Below are 24,632 nucleotides of genomic sequence, written 5' to 3' on the forward strand. Positions count from 1 at the left end.
AAAACAGTTCCTAGAAAATGAATCCCTCAGTAATAATAGTTAAGACTGGTACAGGTATGTAGATGATGTACTGTGCATGTGGACAGGTATCAACAGACAGCTGAACACATTCCTAGAATATGTAAATTCACAACACAAAAACATAGAGTTCACCATGGACCTAGGTGAAAAATCGATTAACTTTTTAGACGTTAACATAGGTATCACCAAAAATACACACACTTTCAGAATTTACAGAAAACCCACAACAGCAGACACAGTAATACCCTTATGTTGAAAAACCTAAAGGCACTTCCCACACCTCAAATTTTATTTCATACTCACCTTGATGCAAAGGCTGGAGGAGAGGCACTGATAATCGGCCATCGTTGTGCCTCCTAAAATCCGCTTCAGTAAACCCAAGATCACGTTTTAGTGAATAGCTCAGCTGCGTTGATAGAGGATTTTCATTGCTGATTTTGATCATACTGATATTCCTCCACTGTATTTTGTTTCCGTATCTTTAGCAATTTTGTCATTTGCTATGGCATCCAGGGCTTTAACCGAAAGAAAATTTTGAAGTTTCCATTTCCACCACAAAAAGTTTTAGCTTCACCTTCTTCTCTGCTTAAATCCTATCTTGGGGAACAATTACCTATTTAAAGTGTTTCTCTGCATTATCACATTCCATCTACGTATGGACAGGTTCAAAGAACTCGTGATTTGTTGAGTCAATATGCTGATTTTGCGTCAGTATGTACATCCACTGTTTCAATACTGGGCCAATTTAAACATGCGTCAAATATTGGTATAAGCAATCTTAGACCATACAGATTAGGCTGTTGCACTGAAATGCATATCTGGAGCTCCATTAAAAACGACGCAATTCATCTTTCGTACGCCTTTTCTCTTGTAAAAGTTGTGTTATAAATGCAGTCCAGGTATTCGCTTGGAGCCTAAACTTTACCACCCAGAGTGCAGAACTATGCAGGAAATCGCTTGTAGTTCTTTTACTGCGAAGAAATCCACACTTCAGCTCTAAAAATGTGTACTTAGATCATTTTCTTATGAAATGTCATTTGCGCCACTTGTTCTCTCAGCCCCTCAATTTCGGCTGGTACGTGAACAGAAAGGTTGTTGGTACACGTCACTGTTACGCAGAATACCACTAATGTTAGCGTCGAGGCCATCACGTAACATGTAGTAAGTAGCGTATTTCTTTACTTGTTTTCGTAAATAAGAGCGCGGGATAGTATTGTAACGTGACTCATTGCATTGTGTTGCGCGTATTTCACCATAATCAGGACTAAAGAAACAAGTGAGTGATCATTCTGTTTATTACAGGGGCTGAAAAAAATATGGGAACACCTCGAGAAATGTGTCGTTGAACATAAATGCTAGCCAAGCCTGCTGGTTGTGTTGTTCTACTTAATGACTAATGGCTAAGTTACGCGGACGTTAGTGTGAATGACCGTCACTGATGGTCACTGAAGAAGACTGTGACGAAAAAGAAGAGGACGACAGCTGCAAAAGTCACTGCAAAACTAAATGCCGCACTCGTGAGCCCTGTGAACCCTGGCATCACCAAAACAACACGAAGGAAGTTCCATAATTAAGGAACTGTTGTGAGAGATTGAATTCCAGAACAGCCGCGAGGGATTCGCCGAACTGTCTAGGGCACTGCAGTCATGGACTGTGCGGTTGGTCCCGGCGGAGGTTCGAGTCCTCCCTCGGGCATGGGTGTGTGTGTTTGTGCTTAGGATAATTTGGGTTAAGTAGTGCGTAAGCTTAGGGACTGGTGACCTTAGCAGTTAAATCCTATAAGATTTCACACACACAATTCCAGAACACCACGTCAATGATGAAAATGGCGTTATAGAAGAATTTGGCGCCGAATCCTTTAAAACAGGATGGAAGAGAGTCATTTCGTCGGATGAATTTTGTTGCATATTGTTTCAAGCTTCTGGCCGTGCTTCGTCACGAGAGTGAAACATGTTTGGTGTTCAGAAATGATTGTATTGTATTGTATTGAATGTTAACCGGGGGCCTAGAAACGACGGAGAGGCTCCGTCCCCGCCGCAGCCGCAGTGGTGCACAATTCCACGACGGCTACCGCAGTCCACTTCACCCCCGGCCGCCCCACACCGAACCGAGGATTATTGTGCGGTTCGGCCCCCGGTGTACCCCACCAGGGAACCAGGGAACGTCTCACACCAGACGAGTGTAACCTCTATGTTTGCGTGGTAGAGTAATGGTGGTGTACGCTTACGTGGAGAATGTGTTTGCGCAGAAATCACCGACATAGCGTAGCTGAGGCAGAATAAGGGGAACGAGCCCGTATTTGTGGTCTAGTTTGGAAAGAAGGGTTCGTGATAGGTATCTACCTGCAGCTTTACTTGAAATTGCCAGGATTTTGCAGGGGGAGTGGTATAAGCTTCCCTTGCAAATGAACAGGACCTTTATTTATCCATTCCGAGGCGACTGGGAGCTGTTTATAATTCCAACTGTATGCTACACTTTTCCGGCACGGTACTGTGTTGTGTAATCGGTGTTTTTGTATACCCCATTTAGGTAATGCTCAATACATATAGTACAGACGAAAGAATGTTTGCGAACGTCTGTTTCCACCGCCTTACGATTCTTCCAATAAATCATTGTATGGCGTCTGCCTTCCCCAATGTTCGATTTTGTTGTCTTTCCATTTACAGGTCGGACATGGGATTCGTACTTTGCACAGTTTAACACACTATTTGGTGCATTTTCGATACGTAACACCCATGCTGCAAGCTGGACTAACACTTCCAAATAGTTGTTACTGATGGCTCATCCTTAGTTAAAGAACGTTGGAAATTTTCGTCGATATATGTCCATTAAACGGTACTTAATTATGCGAGGTGGTCTAAAAGTTCGTAAACACCTTCACAAAATCCAAGCGGAGTAGCAAACAGTAAAGCAAAGTCCTTGCACACTAAGCAGTATCTCAATTTTGCGAATTTTATCACTGCACAAATAGCACCCGTACAAAATTTAACTGCTCCAATACCTGAATGAGGATGATCTAGACGGTTGGGTACAATTCTCCGAATGGGTGACGCAGCAAGTGCAGATAAACCCCCGTTTTACCTATGAGACACTGTTCAGTGATAAACCTAATTTCTTGATCAATGGTGAGGTAGAAAAACAGAATCACAGAAATTTGTCGGACAGAAATGCGCACTGGATTGATGGATCTAAAACGGTGAGCTCGCAAAAAGTGATGGTCTGGTGTGGTGTGCGGGGTATCGAAGTGGTGGGATTGCTTTTTACAGAAGACTGATTCTCAGGTTGTTGCATAAAGAGGTGGTTCCCTCGGTGTTAACGGAGGACGGGACGTTTCCGGAATCCTCACTGGACGGTGGAGCCCCCCCACATTATGGGAGTGGGGACGTATCTGCATGTGCACTTCCCCCGAAAGTTGATTGGTCGTATTGGTGCAGTGGAGTCGTCAACACGTTCACCAGGTTTAACTCCTTTCGATTTTTACCTGTGGTGTCACGTCAAAGCACTGATTTATGCCGAGGAGGTACGGGATCTGGTTTATCTTAAACAGTCCATTGTTGATGTGTTGGTCAAAGTTCACCAGGACTGGGTTCTGAGGTTAGCCTAACCACTCCGACATAATGGACAGTATATCGAAACGTTCCTCTGACTTTTAGCGCTCTTTCGGGACTGTGTAACGTCGGATTAATGCCTTTTCGGTTCGTAACACACGCTGCCGAGCATTTCACTGTTGTCACACATAATTGATTATAATTCGAGAATGAATTAAGCTATGTTCAAAATAACAACGTCAACGTTTTTCTGGTGGATTTCTCTATCTGTCTGGTACATCATATGACCATCTCCCTATGGGAAAGTGTCGAGTGGAATCCTGAATGGTGGCTTGGCGGCTTTCAAGATGACCGACATGTTGGTGACATAGCTTGTAAGTTGTTCCTTCTCCCTTCATCATGTGTAGGGACTCTTTTTTTACTGTTTGATACTCCGTTTGGGTTTTTTTGAGGGTGTTTCCTGACTTTTAGGCCATATAGAGACAGTTACTAAGTTTTGCATCAGACTCTGATCATGTAAATGTCTTGCCCTCACCTTTGTAACGATGTCATCTTTCTGTACTCAGTTAAATCGCCGGCGACCAGCCTCGTAAGGCCTCAGAAGTTATCCGTGTTACGGGTTGGCTCATTCTAATTGCAGAGCTGTGCGGGCGGGAAGTTGTTGCTTGAATACGCCAGTACCACGGCGAAGGTGGGACCAACAACACTTATCTTCCGAAACAACGGCCTTTGAGGAGCGCTTGGTATAGCCTCCACTGCTGACGATTCCCGGCGTCGACGGTACTGGTGTACATGGATTTCTGTGCGTCTCAGGGCTACAGACATCTAAATTTAGGCAAACAAAAAATTGAGTGGGTACAGTAAGTAATTCTAGGTAATAATTTATCCTTTATTACAGCCTCTTGTACTGAGTTCTGTTCGCTAGATATTTTTGAATAAAATCACACTTTCTGTTCGGATATTCCGTTTGTTTTAAGGTTTCTAGCTTATTTTTGGTATTCAATGAAAGCGATGTGAATTCTCTGTTTATTCGATACGTCATATTTCAGATTTTTTCACAGACCTTTCTTCAAAAAGAAGTTGATGCGTTACTCCGCAGAAGATCTGAGTAAAAGCTATGTGATCTTTCAGTTTCGCCACAGAGGTTGTGAGTACAATCTGCGTGCTCTTTGGTTGTCAGTAGCATGGCCGTTGCCAATATGGCATTGAGTGAGAAGGAAATGATACTGCACGGTGTTGGTCACGCTGCAGAACGGCGTGGAACTAACTAGCAAAACACATAGATACAAATGCAGAGGACATTCCTCTTTGGAAATATGATTTTGTAAAGAGAGTGTCGAAAAGTGTTTCTGATCTGATTTCTCGTGCGTAATTTAACATTAGATTGAAAGAGGCACATTTTTAACACAGTTTTGCTTTATTGGTTGGGCTCAATTAATTTGATTGCCGAGACGAGACTGAGCAAAATTACCTGCACACTCAGAGCTATAGATTCAATTCTCCTTTATCATTTCGGTAACTAATTACGTAGCAGAACTGTATTTTTTATAAGAAATGAATATCGTAAAGATTGTTGTAATTGCTAAGGAACCAAGGTTTCATAGCACAGTCTTTGAATGCTAGTCTCCTCTGTATCATTCGGCAAGTTCAGTTTTTTCCGCCGTGTCATCACGAAAAATAGTTTTGTCATCGTGCATCGTCGCATTGCACTTGGCGGAACATAGTAATTGCAAGTAAATCATGATGCGCTTAGTATATCTGCATTTCCTTATATTGCATTTAAGCAAGGTTTATTTTCTGTAGCTGGATTGCTGCTGTACTGCATGTTACCATTCATCATTTGCGAGCGCCACCATTGCAACATAAACAGCCACAAATGTTTGTTAGGAACAATTTAAGGTCACAGTTAGCAGACAGGTAACTATTATATATTTGATTAAAAATTATTATCTCGTCGGTACTGACATCATTGCTTTCTCAGAGATTCTTACTTACAGTGCTGTGTGTTGTTTAATGTCTGTAATCTTATTTACGCAGTCTGTGTGCGTAAATTTACTGGGCATTTTAATAGAAGGATTTTGGACAGTCATTCTTACAAAGCTCAGTTTGCAATTTTATGCAGAATTTTTATCCTGTTCGTTTTGTATACTGTACCTGTAAGACATCAAATGTGACGTCAGGCATTGTAGCGCTGTTCACTGCACTGTGGAATACTGAATTTTTACAGAATACCTTATTTAATAAAAAGTTTTATTGTTTTCTAATTTTTTTGGCAAACTTTATTTGCAGTAAAATTATATTGTTTCAGATGGATTTGGCGACTCTTTCTCTCAAACAGCGTTTACGTAATCTCACTACCTGTGTTGTTCAGATCCACTTTGGAACCCAGACCCACACGAAAGTTAGGATATGAAATCAGCTTACATATACAACAGCAATCAACTCGCATTTATTTCGTACAGTAGGTCAAGGTAAAAGAAATTTGTACCAAGGGTTATGGAAGTTAAGCAGCACACCACGAAATTCACCTCCATATCTACAGCCTCCCGACGGTTACGGCTGAACAGAGCTGACTAGGAAACCACATCCATTCCTACGTTAGAAATACGTTCGAAACGTTCGGTATTCAAGAGCGTTGTCTTACGTAGCCTTTTAGAAAACTTTCACTTCCGGATGAAAGTGTCACAGCTGTGAATTAATTCCTTTGAAACTAACTTTAATCTTCCTTCATTTAAATATTAATACACACTGTCTCTGAGCAACGTATCTGGTCTTTCATCTGCACGCTTCAAAAGAGAATGTGCAAAGGCTCTGCAAATTATGAGCAAACTGGGTCCAGTAGGACATCTTGCTTTCATGTCATACTTAATATTGTACAGCTAAATCTCAAGAACTACTTAAAACGGTTGCTTGATAGGATTAGCTTTTTGACAGCGGCTGTGGCTGAACAACTGTAAAATGTCTGCAGGAGATAAAGCATTTACGGAGATTCCATCTTGGGTCTCCCTTAAAGGAACAGAAGGGTGCCGTCTCCGTAAAATGATAGAAGAGAAAGTAGTTAAAATGGCATAAAAAGAGGAAACTTCGACAAGTCTCTACCGTTTTCGAGTCTGTTGACAACAGGTGAATCATATAGTAAGGAGAACTTATCCATATAAAGAAGATTGAGTTTAGAATCAGGTACATGTACTCGAAATAACTCAGTTGTATTTTTTGAACGAATATGTATTTGTTCGCCGTCCGGTGTGGCCGAACGGTTGTAGACGCTATGGTAGCAGGTTCGAATCCTGCCTCGGGACTGGATGTGTGTGACGTCCTTAGGTTGGTTAGGTTTAAGTAGTTCTAAGTTCTAGGGGTCTGATGACCTCACATGTTGAGTCCCATAGTGCTCAGAGCAATTTTTGTATTTATTCCCTCGTTCCGTTCTCTACTCGTCAAACCCACGCTTGTATAATTTCAACGGCAGAGCACGTCAGTTTTACGAACTTCAATAAAAGGAATACATTGCAACCGCCTGTTCTAAATCCGACACTGCCGGATGGTTCACATTATTTAACTCGTTGAAAATAATGTCACGCCGTGAGATATTCATTAGGATCTGCGAATGCTAAATGTGAGTTAGAAACGATTGCAGAAGTGTAATTTCCCTAGTGGTGTAAAATTTTAATGTAGCTGATGGTGTGGGGTCGTATGGCGGGGTAACGAAGTAACTCAGTGCGCCCAACATCGGTAGCGCCAGCGTTAACCAGTTCCGCTGCAATTTAACAACGCCGCCGTAATTGCGCCCGGGAATGGCATTAAAATGCAGTGCCGCGTGGATTTTTATTTTGCATCTTACTGTGTCGCATTCATGCTTTATTTCGGGAGATAACGTGATGTCAATATTACTAGCTACATACAAAATCCTTCGTAAAGCTGGAAAAAAAGTTGCGATGAAAATTTGTTTGCATAATTGTATGTTGCAAACGCGGAGAAGCAACACTCATTTGTTAAAGTAATTTCTGTTTCAGTATTAACAGGTACGAAAAGCACTGGTGTATTTCATCACTTCCATCTGCTTCAGAAGCATACGGAATCTCAAATGGTGATTCTAAATTTACAAAGAAAAGTTTACGCAAATACTAGGAAATTTTTTATAAATTATCCATGTTCACAAATGTACGGTGCAGGCCGAAACTGAAAAATAAGAAGCTAAAATGTTATCAGGTTTTTATGACATTAGAGTTCTGTCTTTGAGTAAGTCTTCCAAGCTCGAGTCGAAACTACCTTAAAGTACCATATATAAAACAGCTTCAATCATCTGATCACTCGTCAAATGAGAATGCGTGAAGTACGTGGTCTCTTCAAAAAATTTCGGAGCTTCCTCCACAATATTTTTCTACGCTTACTTTTTACCGGGCGATAAAAAAGTCAGTATGAATTTGAAAACCGAATAACTCACAAAATAATGTAGATAGAGGGGTACTAATTCACACATGCTTGGAATGACATGGGGCTTTATTAGAACCAAATAAATACAAAAGTTCAAAAAATATCCGACAGATGGTGCTTCATTTGTTCATTATAGCAATAATTAGCATCAAAAGTAAGACAAAGCAATGAAGATATTCTTTACAGAAAATGGTCAATATGTCCACCATCGTTCCTCAACAATAGCTGTAGTCGAGGAATAATGTTGTGAATAGCACTGTAAAGCATTTCCGGAGTTACGTTGAGGCATTGGCGTCAGATGTTGTCTTTCAGCATCCATAGAGATGTCGGTCCATCACGATACACTTGCGACTTCAGGTAGCCCCAAAGCCAATAATCGTACGGACTGAGGTCTGGGGACATGGGAGGCCAAGCACGACGAAAGTGGAGGCTGAGCACACGATCATCAACAAACGGCACGCGTAAGAGATCTTTCACGCGTCTAGCAATATCGGGTGCAGCGCCATCCTGCATAAACATCGTACGTTCCAGCAGGTGTTTATCAGTTAGGCTGGGGATGATCCGATTCTGTAACATATCGGCGTACTTCTCACCCGTCACGGTAGCAGTTATAAAACCAGAATCACGCATTCCCTCGAAGAAAAAAGGTCCGATAACGGTAGGTGCGGTAAATACAACCTATAGCGTGACTTTCTCGTCGTGAAATGGAGTTTTCACGACCGTTCTAGGATTTTCGGTAGCCCAGATTCTGCAGTTGTGGGCGTTGACAGACCCTCGGAGCGTGAAATGAGCTTCGTCGGTCCACAACACGTCACTCAACCTATCGTCATCTTCCGCCATCTTCTGAAAAGCCCACTCCGCAAATGCCCTCCGCTTCACTAATTCGGCAGGTAACAGTTCATGATGCCGATGGCTTTTGTACGGATAGTACGGCTCAATGACAACCAAAGAGTAGTGTATGAAATGCCGGTGCGACGTGTGACTGCACGAGCGCTGACTTCCCCGTGCATAGACGAACCCGCTACAGTCTCCATTTCATGCTGAACTGTCTCAGCAGCATTACGCCATGTGCTCGGTCGTCCACTACGGGGTCTATGGCTTCGAACTTCGAAACCATCCTCGCCACAGCTGCATTTGTCAACGGACATTTACCCGTTCGAATCCCCTTCCTATGGCGATAGGACCGTAACGCTGAACTAGCATATTCCCCATTCTGATAATACAGCTTCACTAAACGCGCTTTTCAGGTAACGTCAACATGCTGCGACTGCTAGCGCATCTGATTCTCTCTCTCATTACAGCTCCTTTTATACACGATTGTTATGCGCAGTTACTGTCGTTTTGCAGTCCAGCGCCATCTGTCGGATATTTTGTGAACTTTGCATTTTTTGTTGTAATAAAACCCCATGTCATTCCAAGAAAGTGTGTCAATTTTTATCTCTCTATCTACATTTTCCGTGGTTTATTAAGTTTCCAAATTATACTGACTTTTTGATCACCCGGTACTTATTGTGCATTCGAAATACTCTTCTCCACTGTTGATACACGGCTCTCAATTCCGTTTACACTTCCGAAAGCAGTCCTGGTATGCCTCCTGCTGGATCGTCCTTTCAACGGGATTCTCGACTCAGGAAACAAAACAAAAGTCCGCAGGGGCCAGGTCTGGAGAGTATGAAGGATCAGGCAGCGTAATGATTTCGTTTTTTGTGCAATAGTAACGCACCAACCGAGTGCGAGTGCGTTATCGTGATGCAAGAGCCGTGAATTGTCTCGCAACATTTCAGTCCTTTTCCTTCTCAGATTTTCTCTCAGGCGTCGCAACATGTCTCGATAGTGCCATCGGTTAACAGTTTGCCCCTGTGGCACGAATTTATGATGAACTAATCCTTCAAAGTCAAAGAAAACTATCAGCATGGCTTTGAATTTAACCTTACATGACGAGCTTTTTCTGGTCTTGGAGAAACTTTCCCGACCCTTTGTGGAGATGGAAATTTGGTCTCAACATCATAATCGTAGACACACGTCTCGTCATCACTTATGACTGTCTTAAGGAACATGTCGTTCTCATTTCCACGAGCAACAAGCTCTTCAGAGATTGCGAGACGAAGGTCTTGTCTCATAAGCCGTGAGACGAACTTGGTGGCTAGACGATGGATTCTAAGAAGCTGTCCCAGCTTTTAATGACATGATCCAGCTGAAACGTTATATTCTTCTGAACGCTCTTGGACAGTTAGTCTTCGATTCGCACGCACAATTTCGCTGACGTTCGTGTGATGAGCGTCGCTGGTAGACCTCGAAGGGTGTCCTGAACGGGGATTGCCTTTAACTTCCGTCCAGCCATTTTTAAGACGTGAGAACTATTCTTAACACGGCGTATGGCTTAAGCATTAGTCACCGTAGGCTTCCTGCATCTTTTGGCGTTTCTCTATAACGGTTTTCTCGAATTTCAAGCAAAATTTAATGCAGAGCGTTGCTCCTCAACCTTGCTATCTCGAAATTCGCTAACTGTATGACAACGTTCTACTCAACACAGCACTGAACAATAAGTAAAAGGCATGCAGCAGTGAACATTCCGACTGTTACACATTGTGACGGAATTGGTTTATAGTATTTCAAGACTTTAATTACTTATAAATGATATTTCAGGTAGATCAAAAAAATATATAAGAAACCAGTTGCCTATTGGCAGCGCAACAATTCGTTTGATCTCAAAAATGATTATCCCGGCTAATATTTGTCACTCTGCTAAAGAAATCTCCACTTGACGTTGTGTAGAAATGTTGTCTGTAGAGTCGTGTGAGTGGCACTAAGTTGCATATCATTTATCAGATTTTACACAACCGTTACTTAAGATGGAAGCACTTTTCTCTAGCAAAAGGAACATTTAGTCACAAAATACTACCCGCGCACAACACTAACGTATGTCTCCTATTAAAATATTTCATCTAAATCGTCCGAAATAATTAGGCTTCATACATCAGCAAATAAGAAACTGATATTACGTAACATTGCTGTGAGCACCGTTTCTAAAGATTCAATCAGGGTTGAATTCTGTCTTTTAAAGTAGATTCTGGACCACCGGTGCAATTTTATTTCCATTTATTTATGTCTAACAACATTTATGTTTGTTAAAATTCTCGATTCAAAACTGCCACGGAGATATTTTTGCTAAGATGGTGGCAGACAGACGATAGTCAATTTGTCTATTGTTATTCTCGATTACTTTTATATCAAGTTAATACATTCAGATAAAAGTCTTTAAGAATTTTTTTCTCTATTCTTTAGTATTTATAATTATTCTCAATGAAAAATGTTTCATATATTTTACACCAGCTACTAGTAAACTCCGCTGTAAGTTACTAACGCTAATGGCTGCGCACCTAATTGGAGAGCTGAAAATTAACATTTAAAAACGTTAATTAGATTGGAATACAATTGTAACAAATACAAATAAACGTCTAGATAATAGCGACTCTATTTCTCAAATAATAATTAACGATACAATTACAAGTTTTCTCTTCACATACGTTACACGTCTCACGTCTGGACAATTCATCGGTTAACACAGAAAGAACAACTGAACCACAGAAACTAAATTATTACAGAAAAAATAAAATAATTATCGTCATTTTTACACGATATAGTCCTTTTTATGCGTAGTATCGGTAATATTTGTTGAAATTGTACACTTAGTTTATTTTAACATTTGGTGACTAGAGCATAGTGACGTGGAAATTACAACATTAACCCAAGCGTGTAAAGGGATGCCATACTCGTTTCGCTCGAATGCACTATTGGCGCGAAATTACGATTGTTCCGGAATTTTTAGAACAGACCTCGTATTTGAAGTTAAACGTGTCCTCGAGAAAGAGTTTAAAAAGGATTTGAAATTATGTTTAAAGTTTGCTAGAAGTCACTCTCATTATCAAACAATGAATGAGCATTTCAAAGGTGATTTGGGTTTCGTACAAATCAAAAGTTAGTGTTTCACACATCTCGATGTCAGTGATGTCATAACTCCTGAACTATGGGTCATAGAATGATACAATGTTGCAGGTGTATTTATTCAGTGAAATGAGGAAACGGTCGGCAGGATGTGTTGCTTAATAGAGTCGTCAGTAAGGCAGCGATAAATTAAAGCGTCATGACCGATAGTGAAATTCGACTACGTGAACAGCGAGAATGCATGTGAAATCTTATGGGACTTAACGGCTAAGGTCATCAGTCCCCTAGCTTACACACTACTTAACCTAAATTATACTAAGGACAAACACACGCACCCATGCCCGAGAGAGGACTCGAACCTGCGCCGGGACCAGCCGCACAGTCCATACCTGCAGTGCCTGAGACCGCTCGGCTAATCCCGCGCGGTGGGAGAATGTAGTAAGAAATAAACATTTTTCCTTTCACCATTATACGTGGGTTGTAGGGAAGATAAAAATTCATAAGGATTTGAAATTATGCGTTTAGTTTGTCTTAAGTCGCCGATTGCCCTCCTTCTCAAATACTGATTGAATATATTCTGGATCATTTACGGAACTTTTAGATCGCTAATGCGCTGCTTCCTGGACTTGGGTAGGAGCACCGGCCCCTGTTGGAATCCGCCTGGCGGACTGGCGACTAGCTGGTCAGCCTGGATGTAGTTTTTGGGCGGTTTTCCACATCCCATTAGGTGAATACCGACCAGATCCCGACGTTCCGCCTCAGTTCCACGACTCGCAGGCATTTGAAACAAATTCGCACTATTTCATGATTTACACAAGACGCAGACCTACACTGATTCCATCCCGGGGAGGACGTGGCGGCGGCAGGAAGGGCATCCGGCCACGCCTTCAAATTAACCTTGCCAAATCCAATTTTAGCCACGCGACCCTGCGAAAACTGCGGGACAAAGGCGTAAGCAAAAGAAGAAGAATTTAAGGAACTGAGAGTTATCGTGCTTCAGGACACACAAACACCTTTTCTAATACACTCCTGGAAATGGAAAAAAGAACACATTGACACCGGTGTGTCAGACCCACCATACTTGCTCCGGACACTGCGAGAGGGCTGTACAAGCAATGATCACACGCACGGCATAGCGGACACACCAGGAACCGCGGTGTTGGCCGTCGAATGGCGCTAGCTGCGCAGCATTTGTGCACCGCCGCCGTCAGTGTCAGCCAGTTTGCCGTGGCATACGGAGCTCCATCGCAGTCTTTAACACTGGTAGCATGCCGCGACAGCGTGGACGTGAACCGTATGTGCAGTTGACGGACTTTGAGCGAGGGCGTATAGTGGGCATGCAGGAGGCCGGGTGGACGTACCGCCGAATTGCTCAACACGTGGGGCGTGAGGTCTCCACAGTACATCGATGTTGTCGCCAGTGGTTGGCGGAAAGTGCACGTGCCCGTCGACCTGGGACCGGACCGCAGCGACGCACGGATGCACGCCAAGACCGTAGGATCCTACGCAGTGCCGTAGGGGACCGCACCGCCACTTCCCAGCAAATTAGGGACACTGTTGCTCCTGGGGTATCGGCGAGGACCATTCGCAACCGTCTCCATGATGCTGGGCTACGGTCCCGCACTCCGTTAGGCCATCTTCCGCTCACTCCCCAACATCTTGCAGCCAGCCTCCAGTTGTGTCGCGACAGGCGTGAATGGAGGGACGAATGGAGACGTGTCGTCTTCAGCGATGAGAGTCGCTTGTGCCTTGGTGCCAATGATGGTCGTATGCGTGTTTGGCGCCGCGCAGGTGAGCGCCACAATCAGGACTGCATACGACCGAGGCTCACAGGGCCAGCACATGGCATCATGGTGTGGGGAGCGATCTCCTACACTGGCCGTACACCTCTGGTGATCGTCGAGGGGACACTGAATAGTTCACGGTACATCCAAACCGTCATCGAACCCATCGTTCTACCATTCCTAGACCGGCAAGGGAACTTACTGTTCCAACAGGACAATGCACGTCCGCATGTATCCCGTGCCACCCAACGTGCTCTAGAAGTTGTAAGTCAACTACCCTGGCCAGCAAGATCACCGGATCTGTCACCCATTGAGCATGTTTGGGACTGGATGAAGCGTCGTCTCACGCGGTCTGCACGTCCAGCACGAACGCTGGTCCAACTGAGGCGCCAGGTAGAAATGGCATGGCAAGCCATTCCACAGGACTACATCCAGCATCTCTACGATCGTCTCCATGGGAGAATAGCAGCCTGCATTGCTGCGAAAGGTGGATTTACACTGTACTAGTGCCGACATTGTGCATGCTCTGTTGCCTGTGTCTATGTGCCTGTGGTTCTGTCAGTGTGATCATGTGATGTATCTGACCCCAGGAATGTGTCAATAAAGTTTCCTCTTGCTGGGACAATGAATTCACGGTGTTCTTATTTCAATTTCCAGGAGTATAGTAACACTTGTTGTTTTAAACTTTTAACACAAGAGTGAACATCTTCACACGTGAATTATGACAGAATATTTGTAAATCAGTTATGAATTATATGAAACACTCAGAAATCAAGTCCTTGTTTCCCCAGCAAGCCATTAAATAGACAAGCTGCAACTGGCATTATCTGTGCACTAGGTTAGCCATTTAGTTACTAGATATTATACTTCAGTAAAAATTATACTGTCTGTACATGGGGAGTTATTACTCAGTTTTTCTTGTTAGTACAGCATAGGAAGATATTCGTATTGTTTTATGGCAAAAAAAATACACACATATTTAGAAAGGAAAATGTAAATAAAAAGTAGGAAAGTAAGGTATTAGTGAATGCGGTATAAGAGTTTACTGATGTGATTAAGGTGTTAGTATTTACTACATCTTCATATGTGACAAGCAATTTATTTGATTTGTAACATATTCGACGGGATATTTTTCACACATTTGAAGTTCTTTTTTCTTCCTTCCTTGGAGCCTTAGTCCCACGTCACACAGGGTCACCCGTGTTACTATTTATTTGGTAGTGTTAGTTGCAGAGGGTGGCCAGATTCCCTTCCTGCCGCCACGCCGAACCCTGGGGACGGAATTATTGTACCCCTGCTGTCTGTGTCTAGTGTAAGTCATGGAATACTGCGAAAGTTTTAAAATGTCTGCGAGTCGTGTCACTGAGGCAGAACGTGGGGACCAGTCCGGTATTCACATAGCGGGATGTGGAAAGCCGTCGAAAAACCACGTCCAGGCTGGTCAGCATACCGGCCCTCGTCGTTAATCCGCTGGGCGGATTCGATCCGGGGTCCGCGCGCCTACCCGAGTCCGAAGCAGTGATTAGCGCTCTCAGCCACCCTGGCGGGTTCTTCACACATTTAAGCATTCTCACTACATCAGACTTACTCAGCTGGAATAAACACGTCGTCAGCGCTGGGATAAACACGTCGCCAGCATGGTCATTTTGTATTCATGAAATTATATTCAAATAAATCTATGGTAATAACAAAACTGAAAGATAATCGCGTGTTTCTGTTTGTATATGTGAATACACTAATCTCCAAAACTATTATGTGAATTTTCATGGTGTTTTTACAGTTACCTTGAGCGTAGCTTGGGGAAACGTATGGGCTATATTTCACCAAAATCGGACCATCTGAAAAACATATTGGTACCTCTGGACGATCAAGATGCAAGAATTAATTCGCACATACATATTCATGTTACGTCTCTATTAACAGAGTTTTTAAAATCCTTTAATGCACCAGGCCTTCCTCCACACAACATTTATTTGAAAAATGGCATCCAGATTATTCTGTTGCGATATTTAAGCCCACCGAATCGTGTGATGGAACGAGGCTTAAAGTTACTTCTCTCCAATGTAACATAACAGAAGCGGAAATGTTGACTGGAAGTGACGCAGGCGGACGAGCTTTTATACCCTAAATCCCGCTTATTCCAAATAGGTTACCATTTCGCTTTAAATGCGCACAATTCTCGGCGAGCTTATGTCATGCCATGACTATAAAAATAAGAATAAGGCCGGACGCTGCGTGTTGAGGTCGTAGTCATTGGTGCCTGTTGCTTTCCGCACGACCAACTATTCATGGCTGTTTCCCGTGTTAGTGTAGCATACATGCTCTTAGCTCATGTCCCCAATCATACTAATTCGATTCACAGAAGTTCTATAAGTCAAAAATAAATTCGACACGTATGAATTTTCGGGTACAGCTATAAACGGATATTTGAGCAACGCCGAGATTTTCAGGTGGTAAAAAAAGTAAAACGTTTAGCATTTACGTAAAGATATTTTACTAGTACGTAATACGCCACCTTCAGTTACATTTTTTTATTGTGTATTATGTCCAACATGTTTGGATCCACAAAGCGTGCTTCAATGAATTCATTGACGTTTCAGTGGCTGAGTTTGCTTCAGCTTATCAGCTTTATTTCAGCACACGAGATTCGACTTAGGAATTACACAGAAAAATCTTCATTACTTGGATTATGACTAGAGATGTGGAAGTGTTTCTTTCAGGCAGAAAATTCATTGCCAAATGAAGGTGACAGACCTAAAAAGATACAATGACTAAACAAGTAAATACATCCCTTGAAAATGGAGTTTCGGACTTACACAGAAACCTAAAATATTGTAGGACTATACTGTTTTCAAAGTATTCTGAAACTAGAATTTACAGTGATAGATAGCCCATTACAAAATATCTGTCAAACATTATTAAGTACGTTTCATTTATGTGTGCGATTTTTCAATGCAAAGTTTTCTACATTCACTGGAAGAAATCCCTCACGATAGCTTACGAAGAATTTCGATCGTGTCATCACGTTAGGAAGGTACGACTTTCAATTTGATAACTGGTAACGGAGTTGTTCCGGTAAATGTACTGATGGGGAATTCCAGTGTTTGGAGTAATATCGTTAGTAACATTTAGTTTATTGAAGGACACATATACGATTTCCGCAAAAGCCTTCCCCGTAAGCGACATCCGATATTCATTAGAGACTCGTTACTGTTTTCCGTGTAAGCCAACTGCGGAATCGGGAACAATGGAGTTAACGAAATTCGATTTACAGAGGGACGCATTCACGTTTCTCGTATACGTGAGTTAGCTTTGGGTGACAGAAATGGAGTTAAATGTTGTCGACGATCATTATTCCGATTTCCCTGAATATCAATTTTATTTTCTTAAGTAACGAAATTTATCAGAAACACCAGGAAACTTATTGTGTCTTGTTCGTGGCCACGCAATGTGAAAGTATTGTTCTGTGTCTCACGAAGCAGAACAATGAACATATAGGGGTAACGTCGTTGCGGATAAATCTTTAGGCATTCTGATGTACTTGACTTTTTATGCCTGTGAAATCAGAGCAAAGTTAGGATGATTTTATTCGTCAAAAAGGCAGAAGTGGAACAGTGATATATGTTATCGAATGTTATTATGGTGTCTGGCCAATAAGTTAGATCGAACGTTGTTATTTGTAGTCAGTTCCGTCCGGTACAATAATGTAATAATAAGATATATAAATTTCCTTTATTATGCTGTGATCACTATGGATGTTCTTTTGCATAAAGCCGACTAGACCGGTTAACATACAGAGAGAGACACTAACTATTGCCACCTAGAATAACACCGACAGTATGATAGCAGCTGAAAAGATTGTGGGAAAAATGTTGCATGGGACAATGGGGGCCATAATATGACCTTGGCTGTTTGTTGCTAGGTAGGGGTCGCGTCAGAGATATGAAGGTCAAATTTGTTTTACTTTCAATGGGATGCTATAGTTTTTATACTTATTTTCTGATAACGGCTTTCGAGAAGAATCCAGTTATGTGGGACAGTAAGGTATTTGAATGTCAGCGAAAGTCACAAAGGTGGCATGAACGTCCATTTATAGAAGGTGTTCGAAGTAACGACCATTGGTATCAGTGCAGTGCTGCAATCTTTTTATCGTGAATTGAGTGGTATTCCTTATCACTTGTTCACTTATCGAAGCACATGCTCTGTGAATTGTCTTTCGTATATAGTGCAAATAGTAAATTTTCGCCAAATACGGGGTATCCATCTAACGTGCCGTTGGCATGTAAACACCATTCGATGGTTTCTCAATACAACACTAACAGGAGCGGTAAGGGTAGTATCGTCGAATCAAGCGAATGTGAATGATTTATTCCTTCGAGGAACATGTGGATATGTTTCTCATTCATGGAGAATGCCAACGAAATTCAGTCGGAGCTAGAGACTTACACGCTGAAAGATGTCCTCAACGTAGCCACCCTACACGTCGTATATTTAAATATCTGCATGAAACTGAGGACAGCTGGATCTTTAACGCATCGGAAATATATCCTGCAAAGGAAAGTTACTGACGAGGAAACAGAAATTAGTACTATTGCCACTGTGGTTCGAGATCCTTGTGTTAGTTTGCAACAAATCGCCAGAATAGTTTTTTCGTGTTCTGCAAGGCCATCAATGTTATCCTTACCATATCAGTCTCCAGCAAGAATTAACTGGTAGAGATTGTATGCGTCGCATTGAATTCTGCCGATGGGCTCAACTTCAGATTCAGGGGGATGACACGTTTATTAATTTAATTTTTTTTACTGACGAGACTACGTTCATGAACCATGGAAATGTCAATTTGCATAACATGCATTATTGAGCAACTGAAAATACATGTTGGCTGCATCAATTTGCACACTAAAACACGTGGTCGGTGAATGTAGGGCGTGGGATTCTTGAGGACACAATTATAGTCCCCTATTTAATCGAAAGAAATCTTAATGGTAGGAAGTACACCACATTCCTGCAAGAAACATTAGGTCTGTTATTGTAAGAAATATTTTTAGGAACAAGCAACAGAATGTGGTATCAACACGATGGGTGTCCGGCACATGTTTCGCTGGTGGCTAGAAATGTGTTGCAGGACACTTCCCAAATCGTTGGATTGGATGTTGAAGAGATGTGTCGTGGCCGGCTCGTTCGTCAGACTTGACGCCTCTGTATTCTTTCTTGTGGGGATTCGTAAAAGACATTGCTTATTAAGACGATCCAGCTATACCTGAAGATATGCGAGAGACAATTGTCAGAGAATGTGCATCGATCAGTGCTGATGTGATAAGGATACCATTGAATCCATGGCGTTCGCTGCTCGTGGGCGTGCGGTGGCGTTCTCGCTTTTTCACGCCCTGGTTTCCGGGTTCGATTCGCGGCGGGGTCAGTGTTTTTCTCTGCCTCGTGATGACTCGGTGTTGTGTGATGTCCTTAGGTTAGTTAGGTTTAAGTAGTTTTAAGATCTATGGGACTGATGATCATAGATGTTAAGTCCCATAGTGCTCAGAGCCATTTGAACCATTTTGGTAAGAAGAGAGCAGCACTGCATGGATAGCAATGGTTATCACTTCGAGCACCTTCTGTAAATGGACGTTCAAGCCACGTCTGTGACCTTCGTTGACATTCAAAGAACTTACTGTTACACATCATTGTAAGTACCAAACTATAGCATCCCATTTAAAAAGCAAAGTTGACCTTCATATCTCGGAAGCTACCCCACCTAGGAACAGAAAACCAACATCATATCATGCCCCCGTGGTCCTATGTAACTTTTGTCCCACAAACGTTTCAGCTCGTATCGTACTTTCGGAGTTATTCTTGGTAGCAATAGTTAGTGACTCAACCTGTACTTTTCTTTACACATACCGTTGTACCCGTGGTCTAGGGGTAGCATGTTTGATTCATAATCAAAAAAATCTTCGGTCCCTTGTTCGATCCCCGCCACTGCCTGAATTTTGATAAATTATCAGCATTGGCGAAGTCAGCCTCATTCTGCCAACGGCCTTGTCAAAGAGGGCGGAGGAGCGGATAGAGGTTCAGGGCACTCTCTTGTCCTAGGGATGGGAAATTGCCCCTAAAGGCGAAAGAATCAGCAATGATCAACGACATGAGGATGCAGAAGGCAATGGAAACCACTGCATTAAAGACACGTAACGTGTATCCACAGGACATGGGGCCTGTAGTTGAAGAAGTGTCATGATGATCTCTCCATTGGCAAAAGATTTCGGAATAGTCCCCCATTAGGATCTAAGGGAGGGGTCTGCCAAGGTGGAGGTTACCATGAGAAAAGGATTGAATAATCAACGAAAGGATAATGTTCTACGAGTCGGGGCGTGGAACGTCAGAAGCTTGAACGTGGTAGGGAAACTAGAAAATCTGAAAAGGGAAATGCAAAGGTTCAATCTGGATATAGTAGGGGTCAGTGAAGTGAAGTGGAAGGAAGACAAGGATGTCTGGTCAGATGAGTATCGGGTAATATCAACAGCAGCAGAAAATGGTATAACAGGTGTAGGATTCGTTATGAATAGGAAGGTAGGGCAGAGGGTGTATTACTGTGAACAGTTCAGTGACCGGGTTGTCCTAATCAGAATCGACAGCAGACCAACACCGACAACGATAGTTCAGGTATACATGCCGACGTCGCAAGCTGAAGATGAACAGATAGAGAAAGTGTATCAGGATATTGAAAGGGTAATTCAGTATGTAAACGGGACGAAAATCTAATAGTCATGGGCGAGTGGAATGCAGTTGTAGGGGAAGGAGTAACAGAAGAAATACTTCAGTTGATTGATGAAAGGAGGAAGTATAAACATGTTCCGGGGAAATCAGGAATACAGAAATACAAGCCGCTGAGGAATGAAATAAATAGGAAGTGCATTGAAGCTAAGACGAAATGGCTGCAGGAAAAATGTGAAAACATCGATAAAGATATGATTGTCGGAAGGACAGATTCAGGATACAGGAAAGTCAAAACAACCTTTGGTGACATTAAAAGTGCAACGGGAAATCCACTGTTAAATGCAGAGGAGAGAGCAGATAGGTGGAAAGAATACGTTGAAAGCCTCTATGAGGGTGAAGATTTGTCTAATGTGATAGAAGAAACAGGAGTCGATTAAGAAGAGATAGGGGATCCAGTATTAGAATCAGAATTTAAAAGAGCTGTGGAGGACGTACGGTCAGATAAGGCAGAAGGGATAGACAACATTCCATCAGAATTTCTAAAATCATTAGGGGAAGTGGCAACAAAACGACTATTCACGTTGGTGTGTAGAATATATGAGTCTGGCGACATACCATCTGACTTTCGGAAAAGCATCATCCACACAATTCCGAGGACGGCAAGAGCTGACAAGTGCGAGAATTATCGCACAATCAGCTTAACAGTTCATGCATCGAAGCTGCTTACAAGAATAATATACAGAACAATAAAAAAGAAAATTGAGAATGCGCTAGGTAACGATCAGTTTGGCTTTAGGAAAAGTAAAGGCATGAGAGAGGCAATTCTGACGTTACGGCTAATAATGGAAGCAAGGCTAAAGAAAAATCAAGACACGTTCATAGGATTTGTCGACCTGGAAAAAGCGTTCGACAATATACACTCCTGCAAATGGAAAAAAGAACACATTGACACCGGTGTGTCAGACCCACTATACTTGCTCCGGACACTGCGAGAGGGCTGTACAAGCAATGATCACACGCACGACACAGCGGACACACCAGGAACCGAGGTGTTAGCCGTCGAATGGCGCTAGCTGCGCAGCATTTGTGCACCGCCGCCGTCAGTGTCAGCCAGTTTGCCGTGGCATACGGAGCTCCATCGCAGTCTTTAACACTGGTAGCATGCCGCGACAGCGTGGACGTGAACCGTTTGTGCAGTTGACGGACTTTGAGCGAGGGCGTATAGTGGGCATGCGGGAGGCCGGGTGGACGTACCGCCGAATTGCTCAACAAGTGGGGCGGGAGGTCTCCACAGTACATCGATGTTGTCGCCAGTGGTCGGCGGAAGGTGCACGTGCCCGTCGACCTGGGACCGGACCGCAGCGACGCACGGATGCACGCCAAGACCGTAGGATCCTACGCAGTGCCGTAGGGGACCACACCGCCACTTCCCAGCAAATTGGGGACACTGTTGCTCCTGGGGTATCGGCGAGGACCATTCGCAACCGTCTCCATGAAGCTGGGCTACGGTCCCGCACACCGTTAGGCCGTCTTCCGCTCACGCCCCAACATCGTGCAGCCCGCCTCCAGTAGTGTCGCGACAGGCGTGAATGGAGGGACGAATAGAGACGTGTCGTCTTCAGCGATGAGAGTCGCTTCTGCCTTGGTACCAATGATGGTCGTATGCGTGTTTGGCGCCGTGCAGGTGAGCGCCACAATCAGGACTGCATACGACCGAGGCACACAGGGCCGACACCCAGGATCATGGTGTGGGGAGCGATCTCCTACACTGGCCGTACACCTCTGGTGATCATCGAGGAGACACTGAATAGTGCATGGTACATCCAAACCGTCATCGAACCCATCGTTCTACCATTTCTAGACCGGCAAAGGAACTTGCTGTTCCAACAGGACAATGCACGTCCGCATGTATCCCGTGCCACCCAACGTGCTCTAGAAGGTGTAAGTCAACTACCCTGGCCAGCAAGATCTCCGGATCTGTCCCCCATTGAGCATGTTTGGGACTGGATGAAGCGTCGTCTCACGCGGTTTGCACGTCCAGCACGAACGCTGGTCCAACTGAGGCGCCAGGTGGAAATGGCATGGCAAGCCGTTCCACAGGACTACATCCAGCATCTCTACGATCGTCTCCATTGGAGAATAGCAGCCCGCATTGCTGCGAAAGGTGGATATACACTGTACTAGTGCCGACATTGTGCATGCTCTGTTTCCTGTGTCTATGTGCCTGTGGTTCTGTCAGTGTGATCATGTGATGTATCTGACCCCAGGAATGTGTCAATAAAGTTTCCTCTTCCTGGGACAATGGATTCACGGTGTTTTTATTTCAATTTCCAGGAGTGTAAAATGGAGCAAACTCTTCAAGATTCTGAAAAAGATAGGGGTAAGCTATAGGGAGAGACAGGTCATATATAATATGTACAACAACCAAGAGGGAATAATAAGAGTGGACGATCAAGAACGAAGTGCCCGTATTAAGAAGAGAGTAAGACAAGGCTGTAGCCTTTCGCCCATATTCTTCAGTCTGTACATCTAGGATGCAATGATGGAAATAAAAGAAAGGTTCAGGAGTGGAATTTAAATACAAAGTGATAGGATATCAATGATACGATTCGCTGATGACATTGCTATCCTGAGTGAAAGTAAAGAAGAATTAAATGATCTGCTGAACAGAATGAACAGTCTAATGTGTACACAGTATGGTTTGAGAGTGAATCGGAGAAAGACGAAGGAAATGAGTAGTAGAAATGAGAACAGCGAGAAACTTAACAACATGATTGATGGTCACGAAGTCAATGAAGTTAAGGAATTCTACTACCTAGGCAGTAAAATAACGAATGACGGACGGAGCAAGGAGGACATCAAAAGCAGACTCGCTATGGCAAAAAAGTGTTTTCTGGCCAAGAGTAGTTTACTTATATCAAATACCGGCCTTAGTTTGAGGAAGAAATTTCTGGGGATGTTTGTCTGGAGTACAGCATTGTATGGTAGTGGAACATGGACTGTGGGAAAACCGGAATAGAAGAGAATAGAAGCATTTGAGATGTGGTGCTATAGACGAATGTTGAAAATTAGGTGGACTGATAAGATAAGGAATGAGGAGGTTCTACGCAGAATCGGAGAGGAAAGGAATATGTGGATAACACTGATAAGGAGAAGGGACAGGGTGATAGGACATCTGCTAAGACATGAGGGAATGACTTCCATGGTAGTAGAGGGAGCTGTAGAGGGCAAAACCTGTAGAGGAAGACAGAGATTGGAATACGTCAAGCAATTAATTGAGGACGTAGGTTGCAAGTGCTACTCTGAGATGAAGAGGTTAGCACAGGAAAGGAATTTGTGGCGGGCTGCATCAAACCAGTCGGTAGACTGATGACCAGAAAAAAACGTAGTTCGTAACGTGTATGCAACTAATATATAACTTAGCGTGTTGTATGAGTGTCGGTTTCACTGCCATTTAAGCCCTCAACAGATCCTTGCATGAAAAACTTAAAACTAACATTTGGATAAGCTATCTGACTACGTATTTGAATATGAAAAACTACAGGAACAATTCAACCTGTAAGAATGAATTTTGAAGTGATACAGAATCTGACTTGCGCAACAGGGTTTACTGGATCAGAGTACATGACATGTGGCGGCATGTCAATGTCTCTGTATTGGCCCTAAGCTTCGCGCTAACCTCTTTACATGATTGTCTTTTTCCATGTGGTTTACAGCAATTCGCAGCAGCATGCAGCAGCTGCGGTTAAAGCTTATTGTCACTAAGAATTAATTTAGTGGAAAGGAGTTTGTTTGGGTTCTGTTAACAACTAAATAGCTTTTCAGAACGGGTTTCATTAATTAAGTCTAGTTAAAACTTCAGAATCATCAAGAACAAGTATTAATAATGACAACGACAGTGAAACTTGTGTCAATAATGGATGAGTGCCAGATCGAAAAATTATTTCGATTTCAAAGCTCATTAACATTTAATGACCACATAATATTATTTAGACGTGGAAAATAACAATTATTATTTGGAGAATAAGGAGGCCTCTTTAACTGACAAGAAAAACATAGGATAATTGCTAACTCAGACTAACAATTACGAGCCTAACCCTACAATTGATTTTGAACTATGCTTGCGAATTTTACCTTGAATCCCATCTTCTAGCATAGCTAAGCAATCTAAATCTCTCGTGGCTATGGAAAT

This window comes from Schistocerca gregaria, chromosome 6 (assembly GCF_023897955.1).
Source record: "Schistocerca gregaria isolate iqSchGreg1 chromosome 6, iqSchGreg1.2, whole genome shotgun sequence".
In the NCBI taxonomy this organism is placed as follows: domain Eukaryota; kingdom Metazoa; phylum Arthropoda; class Insecta; order Orthoptera; family Acrididae; genus Schistocerca; species Schistocerca gregaria.